At 42.1% G+C, this 15,023-nt stretch overlaps 1 protein-coding gene across 11 annotated transcripts in view; it reads left to right on the top strand.

Annotated features, from left to right (window-relative positions):
* The window catches only part of SPTBN1 (spectrin beta, non-erythrocytic 1), a 189,013-nt gene that overhangs the window by 86,386 nt on the left and 87,604 nt on the right, over positions 1-15,023 (top strand). The window lies entirely within an intron of this gene.

Here is a 15,023-nt window from a genome sequence, read left to right as displayed (position 1 = left end):
TGATTTTAAACATTTGCTAGGCTGTGCTGCATTCCTGGGGCAGTTAGCTAAGAGGAAGCTCCATTCTCTCCAGGGAATGGTTCTGTGTCTTTGGTTCATTCCTCTTGAGCTCTTTGAAGGTGGAATTTGGTTTTTTGGAAAACTTGAGGGGGCCAGCGCTGTTGGGGGAACTTTCAAGTGGTGACCAGAAGAATGGGGGTGTGTGCGTTATCTTCTGGGTCTGTGTTAGGAGTGCCGCAGTTTTAGGTTGTGAGAATTCAGAACGCGTCTCTTCTTCAAATGACGCAGGCCCCCCACTTCATCGTGTCATAGGCCAAGGAGAAAACGCTCCTGGGTGATCCTCTATCAGAAAACCTATCACTGATGTCCAGTCAGCCCACTCCTCTAGTCTCAGAAGGAATACAAAACCAAGGAGAACATACGAGAAGGTGTGGCGAGGAGTGTACCCATAGGCCCACCCATGACAAAAGGCTGTTATTCTGAAAGGTTTGAGGGTGGTTGTAAAACTGCTCACTGAGAAGGGTGGAGTTTACACACAGGAAATGTCTTAAACTGTCCTCTCTGGACAGAGTAAATTTAAATTAAAAAAAAAAAATCACCACATGCCTCTCATATTTTACCTCGTGTTTCTCAAGGAAATACCTTCAAAAGAGGTGGGCTTCACAGTTTGGTGGCTTTTTTTTCTTTTCAGTTACCTTTGTCCCCTAATTTAGTTCTGGATATCTTTCTTATTTCTGAATATTGTGGTTTAGGAGTTACACAACTTTAGTGTTGGTATTTCTGTAACAGAAAACCACCCATGTTGAGGAACTGAGAAAGGGTGAATTAACTTTCAAGTCTGTGGATCCCAGAAGAATTACAAGCATTTGGCACCGTCCTTAGTAACGAATGGAACTGATTGCATTTTAAGCCACTTTAGGAGAATTTTTGATAACACTTTTCCCCATCCCCCACTTTGGTGTTTTGTTTATTATTTGTAGTTCTTCCAATCTTCCCATCTTGGATTACATAGATTCTATCTGCTGATTTAATTTTGTTCATGCCTACAAAGCTGTGTTTTCCAGTTTTCTGGGTATAATCCTCCATAGCGCTTATAACCCAGTATTGGCAAGCTACTCCTCTGAATCTGTATTGATTTTTTTGAAAGCCTCTTATTTGAATTCATCAATTCAGCATCTATGCCTGAGAGTCTCAGAGTACTGTGATTTTGTGAGATAGTTCTGCATTTTTGCTGGTTTCAAATATTTTCACACTGGATCCTAAAAATTGAGGGAAGGACCGTGGGATGAGATGTGATGTCCCAGCTAAGAGACGTATGGTGTTAAAATGAGTCTGGTCTACTTAGATAAAGTAGTTTCTAGAGATTTATAGGTAAGTAAATAAGTGTGGTTAAAAACAAAACCTCATTGACTTAAAGGGCTGACATATAGAGTGATATCTGTCACAGTAACGCTCCGGGACTTTCAACCTCTGATGGCTTCAGACATTAACCACCAACACCCAGCACACACCTAACAGACACACCCAGTGCTTGCTCTCTCACTTGTAAAATTTTCACCTGCAAAATTAAGCTGCCGCCTTCTTCAGAGTCTGTTCATGTATCTGATAAAGTTGGATCAGTTGTTTTGTTTTTCTTTTTTAAATAGGAGAGGAATTACTGAAATACAACAGAATTCAACCTCACATGATTAGAAAAATGTGTTTGTTGTAACAGGTTCATAATACCTTTTCTCCAGTTCCACATCAGCCAGCTTGACTCCTTATAGGAAAATATGCCTGCTGCTCTTCTACTCAGAAACTGTTGCTTGTGCCTGTTGTGTAAATTAAATTCCAGATTCCTTAGCTTGGCATTCAGGACCCTCCCCCAAATGGCCCCACCCCATGGGCTTCCTGTTCCAGCTCTAACATTCCAGTCAGATCTTCCAGGTAGGCAGGCCTGCAGCTCTTCGAAAAACCAAGCCCTGGGTTTTGCCTTCATTGTCTACCTTCTGCCTCAAATGCCCGCCCTTTCGTTTTACCTAGAGAAACCTTTCCTACAATTTTATAAGACTGCGTATATTCCAGTTATTCCTTGTTCTTCTTGTCTCCTCCGTTGGGGTTGGTGGGAAAAAGATTTCATTGAGTGCTTACCATATACCAGACATATTACTAGGAGCTTTGTATATGGTATCTTGTCTTTGTAACATACCTAACAAGGTTTTAAAGATGAGAAGAGTCAAATAGCTTGTCCAGGGTCACAGACATTTTTGAGCTCAGGCTGCACGTTGTTGTTCTCTTTCTCCTCCCAGACTTCTAGATATTAATATTTTTTTTCCTGCAGAAAAAAAGTGGGGTGACGTTGTGAAATGCCCACCCTAACCTGACTCCCTTTCCTGCCTACCTGTCCCCTAGAGCATGGATTCTATTGGCTCTGGGAGTGGAATTTTAATGAAGACAAGATCTAGTTGCAAAGCATCAAAACGAACTTTTCTCTGCCTTGTTTGCACCCTGACATCCAGCACCTGGTATTTCTGGAGGACGTGCTTTCTCTTGGCTATTCTGGCTTAATAAATTTGTCCCACTGTCCAGAAAGAGTTATGGAGTGGTCTGTCTTCATTGGGGCGTAGAGGGAAATCAAAAAGTTTCAGGCCATGGGAATGCGTTACTCAGTTTTATTATGTGCTAGCTCAGAGTTGCCTTGTTGAATTTCTTCACTTTTTGGTTTTGATTTCTTAACTGTTAGGGAAAGAATATTGCTGTTTTTATACATGTGGATCATGAAGAAAATTTATTCTTAAGTTTTTAAGAACTTTTCAGTTTGTTATGGTGTCTAGATGTTTGTCTTGTATAATTTCTTTAAGCTTAGATAAAGATTCCCATGTTTACACCTGTTTCTCATGAAGAAAATTTTAAGTTCTTAGATATGAAGTAATTGTCTTCAAGTATTTCCCACTGTGACAGTGAAAAGAGCTGATAATAAATGATAACCCTTGTGTTTTTGGGAGGGGGCAAGATTTATAAGAACGTATTTGGGTTTAATGAAAGCATAAAAGATTGGCTTTTTGGTCTGGATACCTGCCAATACTATGATACTATAGGTTTTCTAAGTCCACATAACTTTGTGGGATAAATCACCAATTTAAAAAAAAACTACTTTCACCAGTTTGTCTGAGTTTGAGCTCAAAATTAAGAAATTCCTAACAGGTTTGTGAATTAGAATCCTTTCGAATGATGTAGTGATGATAATAATTATCATTAATTTATATAGCACTTAACTTTAATATGTGTCATCTTGCATAATTAACTAAATGAGATTATTTGAAGTACCCAGCGTGGAATCTAGTACTTAGTAACTTCTAAGTAAGTGTGCATAATATTAGTATTAATAATTCTGTGGGGTCGATATTCTCTTACTTTTTATAAAGAAACAGGCCATTGGATTAAGATCAGCCTGTATGAGGCTACCTCTCCACAATCCAGGTTTTCTGACTCCAAATTTTATCTCCTGTAACCACAAAGTGTGGGTTAAATATGAGGCACGACACCCGTTACCCAGATATCATGAATACATTCTGATGGCATAGAAAATTAATGAGCTCAGAACTGCTCAGATTTCTGGACATGTGGTGCCCTCAGTTTTTGGTGTGCTAGGGACACTGACAGTCGAGGGAATATGGATTCTTTTAGCTTAAATCCAACATTTGATTGGGATGACTGTTGAAAGGAATCTTGGAGGCCAGCTAGGAAGAAGAGGAGGGTGACAGATAACTCCCTTTTTGGAAAAGATACCACTTTTCTTAGGGTAGTGAAATAATGGGACTCTAAACTCCTGACTGCTGAGGAAGCTTTCTGGATGACCGTGTTCCTGATCATCACCTCTTCTCTCGCCGTGGGCCTGAAAAGGGGTCTGTTCACAGCTCCACTCCCTCTTGGTCTCTTTCTGTGGTTTCCTAAAGCGCCCCCATGCAACTGTCCCAGCCTCCCTAAAGCTGGGCCCTGATGAGAGCTCTCCTCTGTGCAAAAACTTTTGGGATTTGACTTCGGGGTCGTTTGGCTTTTGCTGACATTTCCATATCCAGCTCCTGCTGCTCCTTGTTTGACAGTACTTGTGACTCCCTAAACCTACCCTGCATTTTCCCACCCTTGAGACCCTCCTCTTCTCGTTTCTTCCACTAGGAATTATTTCTTCTGTCAGGATGATTCTTTTGAGGTTCATTTCAGATGCCACTTATTCTAAGTATTCTCAGAGGAAGGGGAGGCCAGAATCCCTGCTAGTTCCCCTCCTTTAAAATTTATAGTGTAAGCACGTGGCCGTTCTGTGATTTTTCACAGACTGCTTTTGGTTACAGTGTGAGTTTGCCTCTTTATTTTCCCTACATTTCGCAATGTTTGGGAGCATAAAGACAAAAGTCTGACATAACCTGTCTTACGTGTAGCAGTCACTAAGTCTTTGTTGAAGAGTAAATGGATGAAGTGAATGTTACGGACTGCTTTATTGCAGTGGTTCTCAAGGTGACGTCCCCAGACGAGCATCAGCATGACCTGGGAACTTGCTAGAAAGAGAAATTCTCAGGCCCTACTTCTGACCCTACTGAATTAGAAACCCTGGGGGTAGGGCCCAGCAATAGGTGTTTTTCACTAGCCTGCTAGGGGACTCGGATGCACGCTAAAGTTTGAGAGAGACTCCCTTGTTGGATCAGTCATACAGTCTTTGCAGTTTGGGAGGCAATGGGGGACCATGGGGAAGAACAGACTGCAAGAATTGCTCCAAAATAGGAGCAGGTATTACATCTGCTTTCTTATTGAAGAATGAAGAGTTGTAGAAAAGTATGTTTTAGAACAAAATTGTGTAATAGAGAGGAAAATGCATTTAACTAGTCAGGAATGGGCTCTATCCTGCTAAATCACAGCAGCCCTTTAACATCTGTAGGCCTCAGCTACCTCATGTGCCAAATGGGCTCAATTATTTGTCCCAGTTCCCCCATCAAGTTGGTGTGAAGACCAATCTAGAAAGAGAGAGAAGTTTAGAAAAAATGGTGATAAAGATAATAGTATGTGTAGGTTCCGAGGACAGTTCAGTAAGGCATCTACTTTAGTTCCATTTAGATTCTTAATAAAGAATCTGTTGCATTTAACTTTAAAAACAAAAATCCCAGCAACTTGACATCTGGAGGGGAGGCAGGTAACTGAAGATTTGAAGATAACTGAAGATTTGGGCTGCTTTCTTTATTTGAGTACTGGCCAGGTTTACGTTCCAGGGTGTCTTGAAGAGCAAATGCCATAATCTATGTGAAGTTTCCTTGAAAACATCCATGTACTATTAAAAACGTAAAGTATGGTTATTGTTTACATAATCATATTTTAAGGAAAACTTTTACATATAGATGAACCCTAAGAATTCCAGTATTGTACAGCAATTTAAATAATGGACCTCAGGGTTTGTTTTCCTCTCTTCTGAAAAATGACGGAGCTTCAAGTTTTCAATTAATGATAGCTTCACAGCCATACATCTGTTCATGCTAGAATTACACTTGTGCACATTATCAAAATAAGCCAGGCAGATTGCAACCATTTTTAGATCTGGGTGCCTTTTCTTCCTCTTGCCTGACAAGTTCCTTTCCACTCTTAGGCCCCAGCTATGAAAAACTAATGATGGGGGAAATAAATGATAGGGGTATGGTAAGCATTTTTCTAACTTCAGTCTTCTTTGCTGGATTGGCTTAATTAAAAAGTTGGCAGTTGTCAAACCATTTCGTGGATGCAAAGGACTTGCCGTTTAATAGCTCAGTAGTTGGTCACTAATCTAGGCTACTTGAGAGCAAGAAGAATCCTAAGAAATAAAATAATAAAACTGATTTTAAAAAATAGAGGCCTTGTTTGTTTATTAATAAATATTTATTGATTGCCTGCTTTTCAAGGAGCAGCTGTCCTCTGGTTAGGAAATGTGTAAGTGTGTTTCCGCAGTGCTGAAATTGCGGGCTGAGCTGACCGGTGAATAAACGCAGGTGGAGAAATAAGCTTGTTCCAGGTGAGGGACCAGGTAGGGGAATTTGAGCCGATTCAGGGTGGCCAGAGTGCAGAGGGAGGGAGGGCTGGTAGGAAGGGTTCTAGAAGGATAAAATTGACAAAGGCCAGAGGATGCATGGTCCTGTGAATCAGGTTAAGGAGTTTGGAAGTGTCAGGCAGTGGGAAGCCACTGAAGGATTTTAAATAGGAGAGTGACTTGTTCTGACTTTTTTTGGTCAAAGAAAGCCAGTCCTGAGGGTGATTGTTTTGGAGAGTGGTCAAGAGAGGAGGCGGGAGACCAGTTAGGCTGTTGCGTTTGTGGGGTGAGAAACTTAGAAACAACATAGCCTCCTTGAATATTGAGCTGCAAGGAACTTAGAACCTTCTCTCTCAGTGTGATCTGTAGGTGACCTGGGAGTTGGTTGGAATTGCAGAGTCTCGGGCCTACCTGAGACCTGCTGAGTCAGATCAGAACCTCATCTTAACAAGATGCCTGAGTGGTTTCCCTGCACCTTCAAGTTTAAGAAGCACTGCCCTGGAAATCGTCTCTACTTGCTCCCCTACCCCTATAAATAGAGAAGGAAATAGTCCCAGAAAGGTTATGACCTTTCTGAGGTTTAAAGTTTGTATGTTTTATATAAAGACTGCATTAAAAGTAGTTTTGTGGGGGCTTTTTTCTTTTAAGTAAACTGGATAATTTTGGCTAACTATAAAAATAATCTTGTATCTAAATGTATAATAGTTAATTAAAGTTTAGTATTACCTTAGGAGATTACAGAGCTTTAAAAGCACGGTTGGTTAATTCCTAGCTTTGTAAGTCTTTGTAGAATTTGCCTGGGATTTTTTTACTTGCTAATCCTCCAGTTCTAGAAATTTGTGAGGTTAAAACACAGTTTCTTTTCATTTGCCCATTTGGTATTAATGGAGAATTACAAAAATACTCAGGGCCAGTTTCTCTCTCTTCTTCCAGAAATTCAGCATGGTGTCCTGGGAAGTAGAGGCTTATTAAGTCCATGCCTGCTTTATGACTTCACCCTTTGATATACTTTTAAACTATTTTTTTAAAAGCAAAAATATCTTCTCTGCCCCCATCTTCCATCTAGGTAAAACGATCCTATATTAATAAATGTTGCTATTCTAACAGTTGGTGAGACTTTAGCCCAGTTTCACGTGTGTCAGACTTAACCCAGCAGTGCCTTCAGGTTTTCGTGTTAGAAGTGGATTTGAAATACGTTAAATATCTGTTACTTGATAAGTGCTCATTTCCTGTGAGTCTGCAGGGGAAGCTTTAAAATTACTGAGCATTGATTAGCTAGGGGAGAAAAAGCACCTGCTGAAACTTGTTGGCTGGAAGTTTTTGTGCCTTAGAAGAAGAGATAAGTGACTTCTGTTCTGGATGGCACCACCCCAGAACCTTGCTGACGGAAGGGGCGCGGATAATGAAAGCACTAGTAGTCAGGAGATGACTCAGATGTTGTTCTTTCAAAGGCAGGGTTGAAGGTCATTAATGGATACAGTTAAATTTCTAGCTGTTCTTTGTATTACTCTAAAATTCTTTTTATATATTTATTATTTCACAGCCATGTTAGGATACCTTCAAAAGAAATAAGATTGAAATAATAGTTGATGTAAGATCCTGCAATCCTAGCAAATCTTAATTTTCCAATAGTTCTTATCTATAGGCGTCTCTAATTTAACATGATTATAATTGTTATGTAGATTCAGTTTGGTCTTGGTGTCTTCTTTTTATTTTTTACTTAACATTGTATTACAAACTTTTCATATGTGGTTATTTCTGTGCCTCTTGCCACATATTGCAAAATTGCTTTCCAAGTCAGGGTAATTTATTTACCAGTCTGAGCCAGTTATCTCATCTATGGGATGGAAGTAATACAAATTCTGTGTAATAAGATTGTTGTAAGAAAAAGTGAGATTCTCCATGGAGACTGTGTTTGGCATGGTACCTGGTGCATAGTGGGCCCCCAGTAATCAATGGCAGCCTTTATTACTGGTCCTAGTTAAATGGCAAAGCAGGGCTCAGCAGGGGCCAGTCTTTTGAACTTAAGTTGAATGTCTCAACCCTCACCCCCACCCCTGAAACCTGTTCTGGGTGTGGTTTCCTTCAGCATGTTAGAAGAGTGTTTAGTTTGCCTGAAAATGCAGCCAACTGGAACACCCCCTTTTATGTTCCCCTTTAGAAAGCACACAGGGTTGACAGCAGTCACTTGAGTCTGGTGACTTTTGATGTAGGCTGAAGGTCACAATGGTGGTGCCTCTCCCAAGTTCATAAAAAGCATCTGGAGCAGTTACTGCTGAAACCAGAGCATCCAGCACTTTGTCAGAGAGGACTACTGTAGCCAAACTCATATTAACTGCCCTCCACAGATTGTTGAATGCCTCTACTGTGTTTGCTTTTGAAAGGCCTTTCTTAGCCTTTCTCTCTCTCCCAACCTTGTTTTCAAGAGGCACAGGACCTTTAAGTAGCAAATCCAGTAATCACAGTAGCATAGAGACCCAGGCCAGCCTATATTTGGGTTCACAAAGGCTTTGTGAAAGATCTGGCCTTAAAGTCCCTTTTGAGTGCTGAAATGATGCAAGTGGAAAGTTAATTTGGGGATCACTGAGGCACGCTTTATTCTTGAAGAATGTGAGCAAAACATAAAAAGTCTGGAGGCTCTGTTCTTCTCTGGTGGCAAGGAAATTACGTGGACAATTGTGATGGAATTTTGGAGTGAGAGCTGTCTGTTGAAGCACAGACTAGATGCAGGAGTGTGTGTGTGCGTGCGTGTGTGCGCTTTGCCTTAAATCCTTATACAAATCATAGACATTATTTTGGTGACACTGACATGCAAATGGTGGTTATCTCTTGGAATGTGGCCTTGACATTTTGAATTAGGTGTTTTTTTTCTTTTTTTTAAGAGAAACATTGAAGGTCTGTTTTGAAGTGCATGCAGTTTTTGAAAGGCTGCCTAATCTGTTTGAACTGTTAAATGGCAGTGAGTTTCTATAGATTGCTAGCTTGAATGTATAGTAGTTGAAAGGTGAATACAAGTCTAGTGCAAAGTATGTTTCTGGTACTTGAAAACGGTGCCCTGATTTCTATTGAGGGAGACGTTTATTCCTACAGAGGTTTAAACGACTTGCTATAAAAAGTTCAGTCTAACAGTGGTAGAGGGAGATTATGCATTATCTGCAAACAACTGCCAAGCAGATGAAATCCCAGCTGCACAGAGTCTGTGGTGGAGAGTGGGTGGGGGTGGCCAGGGAGCCACGTGATCAGAGCCTGGCGGTGGTGGTGTGGTGGGGAGGCTGTCCAGGGCTCTCGGAGGCTGCGATCAGTGTTAGGATGTTTGATCTCCCATTTCAGAAGCACCATGTGGTAGAAAGCACATCGGCCGTGGATTCAGATAAGCCAACATTCAAATCTCGGCTCCACCAGGCACCTCACTGAGCCCCATTTTCATCTGTTAAAAACTGGGAAGAATAAAAAGACCTTGGGGTAGTTGTGAAGCTTAAGTCAGTATATTGTATTAATAGGGTGACCAGCTCATCCTGGTTTGCCAGAGACTTTCCTAGTTTTGGCACTGGCTGTTCTATGTCTGGGGAATCTCCCCAAGTCCCAGACAAGCTGGGCAGTGGGTCACCCTAATTATACGTGAAAGTATCTATTACTGTGTATGGAGGACAATGTCTGTGTGTGTGTTTGTTCATCCCTGTATCCTTCCTAGTGTTTGGTACATAAATAAATGTTTCATAAATAAAGGAATGAATGAATGAATGAGTAAGGTAATGAAGGCAGTAGTACATTTTTCTAAAGTGAGTTAGCAGGTCTTCCTTCCAGTTGCCTCGTCTCTCTTGCTGATGGCCTCAGCAGCCACATAATAATGTGTTGGATGAAAGAATGAATCACACGGTAATGATTTTGTCTCTAGGATGTGGCTAAACTATAACTTGAGGAAGGGCTTTTCTGGGTCTACTTTTTTGATAAAGTGAAATTTTAATAGGACCTTAGGGACCTCCCTCATGTGGTCTCTGCAGGGTGCTGGGGAATTTATTTACCTTTAGTGGGGAGGAGTGGAGAGGGGAGCCCACAGTACTAAAGTACTTGGCAAGAGAGAAACAGTTTCCTAGAAATAATTAAACATCAGGTTGTCTCTTCTTCTTTTGTTGTTTTTTCCCTTTTTCCTTTGAGTGGGATGGGGCAAGAGTAGTTGGACCAGGAGAAAGTTTAAGGGTTATGCTAATGTAATCTCGTCACATAGCAAAAAGGGTCAAAGTGGACCCCGCGAAACTGAAGTCCATTCTTCTAGGTGTGGTAGCCATCCAGAGTTTTCTATTGTGTGCCTGTAAAATGAATGCAGCTTTTAACTTTCGAATATGTCTGCTCACAGTGATACAGCATGAGTAATGCTCTTCTAGAGGCTGGGCAGTTAATAATACTCTGAGCAAATAGAGGCAGGGCCTCAGAAATTTAGATACTAGGGTAATATGCAAGATTTGCCTTTTAAACTAAAGAAAGATCCACAAGAAAACTAGTTTTGGCCCAAGAACTACTTCTTAGTCCTCAATGCCTCCCAGTCTCCTCCCACCACCACCTTTAAAAAAATCTTTGGTTTTCTTCTGCAAGTATGATTTCACTTTTGAGACGGTAGGTTATTTTTTCACTTGAAACAGAAGGAAGCAATTTTTTAAAGTCGTACTCATTCAGTAGTGGGCTTGACTGTAGCCAAGCTTGACTAGGAGTTCTTGGCCACAGAACCACATACTGCAGTCTTCATCAGGGCAGTAAATTCAGATGACTTTTTGGGAAGGGAGAGGGCTGGAGTTGAGGGAGGGGCACTGGGACAGTGACCTGCTGGGCTCAGGCCCTGGAGCTGTTCCTTTGTGAGTTTCTGCCACCAGTGTGCTGGGAGGGTGGACCCAGTACCATCTCAGCCATTGTTGTCATCCAGTGATTCTGAAGTGACCTTCTTACCTCATTTTCCTGTGAGGTCATAGTTGTCTGCAGACACACATTATGTCATGGATTCTTGCTCCCTCTTTGTTTGATAAGGAGCAGCTCTTCTCAATGCTTTTTGGAGGAGGAAAGTGGGGCGCACAGGTCGCTCAGTGATTCTGCAGTTGATTTGGGATCTTCTTTGTTCCCCTTCCCCCAGCGGGAATTCACAGCATAACTCATTTGTTAAGGTTCCCTGCGTTAAAAACCAACCAACAAAACTCCTCTTGGAGTAGGAGACCTGATCTTTAGAGTAATTATTGGCCTTACTCAACCCCTGTTTAATATTCTACCGTTGGAGGGCCTCCGTCTGCAGCTCTGTGCTAAGCACTGGGGTGCGGTTTCTATCCCTGCCCTCAGGAAGCTCACAAACAAGTCAAGAGACAGGAAAACAGATACAGTTTGTGTAATAGGATTTGAATGAGTGGATATAAAAAAGAGGGGTGTGCTTTACCACCTGCCAAATAGAGAACGCCTGCCCTCCCCACTCTGTCGGGATTGTTGTGAGAGTCAGTTACAGTAATGTGTGTGAACTCCCTATGAAAAATAGAAACTCAGAATCAAATCTAAGAAGTTTTTGTTTGGGGAAACAAATGCTGAAGCTCTTTTTGTTCTCAGGTCCACTCAACTGGTCTGGTGTCCACTGATGAAACAGAGACCTTTTCAATAATAATAGCCAACATTGAATACTTATGTACTCGACTCTGCTATTTATTATATGCATTACCTCATTGCACGCTCACAAGAATACAAGAGATTGGCGCAGACATTATCTCTATTTACAGATGAGGAAACCAAGCCTTGGAAAAATGAAGTAACTTGCTCAGTGTCATGCTGCTAGTAAGTGGTAGGCCTGGCAGCCACACCTGGCTGTGTGTTCACAGAACCCTTCTCCACACTGCCTCTCCAGAGATAGTTATCTTCCTGGGAGGATCTAGGTGTGGCTGGGTGCAGAGGGAGCAGTTGGACCATGTCTAGCAGCAGCCAACACAGTTTCTTGAGTCTGCTTTGAAGCAGCTTCCTCAGCCCCACCTCCTCAGAGTGCATCCTCCGCTCTGGGTGTGGGATTTATGATGTGGTTTCCTTCTTCCTGCTTCTAGAGGTCAGCTGTTCTCCCCCAGGGTCAGAAAGCCCATCGGTTGCTGATAATCTGCTGGCTGGAGTCACTCCTCTGTGCCCCCCCTGTGTTCAGGATGGGTCATGCTTGTGTCGCTATGCAGTAAGCCAGGGTGCTGTGAAGGCCAGATCAGTGCAGTCTGGTTTGGAATCGGAGGTCACACCCTTTCCACCACATTGCTCGTGAGTCTGCTGATGCCTGTGATGTAAAAGTTCAACCACAAGCCAAAAAGCTCTTACACTGAACGTGACTTTAAAAAAAAAAAGCGGGTTTTGCAGGCTTTCCAGTGTGAGCCGGGTATGAACCAGGTGCCTTCATGTACATGTTATTTGTCCTTTTAGTAGCCCTGTGAGGTAGGTGGTGTCACATCTGTTCTGTGGATTGAGGAACCTGAAGATCAGAAAGGTGAGATGAGATGGCAAGGTCACTTAGCTAGCAGGTGACAGAATGGGTGACTTTGCAAAATTCTGCAGCGAGAGGGGGCCATTTTCAACATTTCTTTGAATTTAAAGTATGCTTTTTCTGTATAGGTAGAGGCAAATAGCTAGGCATAGTGTACCTGTCCGTCAGCATGTGGGTAGATTGTATTAATTTCATTTAAAACGTGTATTTCATCACTCTTATTAGGGATTCAGCCAGATTCCTGGGTGTTTAAAAGTATGACACTTAGCTAGCAACAAACTGAATACACAGCTTGAAAATGGAAGGCTCACCAATCAGCTTTCTCAGATAGTTTCAGAAAAAGCCATTACTCTTGATGAGTAAGTCCTTCCATTAAAAACAATGCAGTCTGCTAATTTGCTTATCATTGATACTGCAAGGGGCATAAAACTGCAGGAATGGATAACACATCGTGTATCTGGAAGGACAGAGCTGACATCCACCCACATGTGGATACAGTATTGGATAAATGCAGTTAGGATATTCAGGGGGGACGTTGAGCCATGTAATAGCCTAAATTCGGGTGATGTTGAGTCTTGGCGTATCAGGATTCTTTTGAACACAGTTATAGACGTAGCTATAGATAGGAGCAGTGCTAGATCTGTGAGGGCTCTGGATTTTGAGTTGTTAGGGATGAAGTGTCTATAGCCAGACATCTCTTTTGGTGCAATGTTGTGGTGATTCAGTGGCGGCCGGACTGCGTGATGGCTCAGCTTCAAGGTATCAAGGACTCATTTGAGTTTGTCCACAAACCTCTGAACCAAAAGGAGAGGGAAGATGTGTTTATACACATTTGGGAAGTTGAGTCCCAACATGCCTCTGCTTAGGCAGTCTTGAAAACCTTGTCTGTCTTCCTTTCTCCTGGGTGAGACAGGAATTAACCTGTAGGTCAAAAGAAACATATTTGGGTGGGTGCTTAGGGCAGCTTCCAGGACGCGGTTCAGTTTAGGTTATGGCGGCAGAGTTAGAGGGAAAGGTGGGTCACAGTGATGGTCTTTTGCTTTATTCCTGTCGTTCCCCATATCTGCCTCTCCTTTCTGCTGCTGCTCAGTTAATGACTTAAGGCTAGAACATTGATAGGAGGTGTGCATAGGCCCAGGAAGATAACTGTTGGTTCTACTTGTTGCTTCAGTTTCTTTACTCTACTTTGATGATAGAAGTATTGTTACCTAGACCTTGTCCCCAAGACTGAACTGACAAAACTTGGAAGCCAGTTGCTTATAATGTGCTCTGGTTGACGTGCCATTGCAGACTGGCTGTTGGAATAAAGTAGCATGTGCCTCCTAATTAGCTAAGAGTAAGTGCTATGGATCAAGGCAGGATAAGTTTTTAGAACATATTTATACTTGTAAGATCCCGGAAAGAGCCGTCAAATCTGTCCACCCATTCCATCAACAATTCAACAAGCAAGAGAGTTTCATGGTGAGCAAGTTACAATGCTAAGCACGCTAGAAACGCCCGTGTGTAAGAGACAACCGCTGCCTCACATTACATTCTAAGACATGCAAATAACATCCCTTGGTTGTGAGATGCAGGAGAGGCTTTTTGGAGGAGTTGATGTTTGAGCTGCAACTTTAAGTATGACAAGGATTAGGTAATGAGATGGTGGGTGCTTGGGGGCGGGGATGGGATATGACCAGATGGAGCCATAAAACCGTAAGGCATATTGGAGGAATGGCTAGACGTCTGCTTAGGATATGATGTTTATTTTTTCCTGCCATTTCAGTTGTTAATGCTTATTATTATTAGATTTTTAGTTGGGACTTTTGCCTCCTTTTTGTTAGCCAATATCCAGCTAATCTTGGCACAGGTACAGGGAATCAGGTGCTTAGCAGCTGATATTGGTGAAATGACCTTGCACAAGTGACTTGCATCTTATTTCTCTCACCCTTTAGAAAGGAGGTTGTTAAATCATCATCTGATAAAGATTTGAAGGCCCCTGCAAATAAATGCATGGAGGATACTAGTGGGATTACCAGTAACCAACTGGTAACTTTCATTTCACTGACTATTCCTCCAAGGCTCTGCTGGGTAGAGGCCCACTGCTAAAAAAAAAAAAAATGTAAGCATGTCTGCCTTCTGTGTTCTCTGTGCTCACAGAATCAGTCCTTTCGGGAAACTAACAGGCTGCCCAGGAGGGGGAAAACAAAAGAAAAGATATCCTCATGCAGAAAGAAGGAAAGGAGTTCCCTACCTAAACTTTAGCCCGGTAGTGATGGTGCTAATAGTAATACAGCTGAAACTTCTTGATACTTAACCCTGTGCGAGTGCTGTTCTGAGTACTTTGCCTGTATTGATTCATCTGCTCCTCACAGCATCCCTGAGAGATAAGAATTATCTCTATTTTGAAGATGAGGAAACTGAGGTACAAAGGACGCTTTGCCCAAGGACATTTAGCTAGTAAGTGGTAGAGCCAGGATTCCAACCCAGGCGTTCTGCTTCTGGACTCTCGGTCCTTAACCATTCTTTGTGCTGCCTCTCCAG

The sequence above is a fragment of the Equus caballus genome, chromosome 15 (assembly GCF_041296265.1).
Source record: "Equus caballus isolate H_3958 breed thoroughbred chromosome 15, TB-T2T, whole genome shotgun sequence".
In the NCBI taxonomy this organism is placed as follows: domain Eukaryota; kingdom Metazoa; phylum Chordata; class Mammalia; order Perissodactyla; family Equidae; genus Equus; species Equus caballus.
The sequence above is the reverse complement of the archived record's forward strand: the minus strand, read 5'-3'. Positions and strand labels throughout refer to the sequence as shown.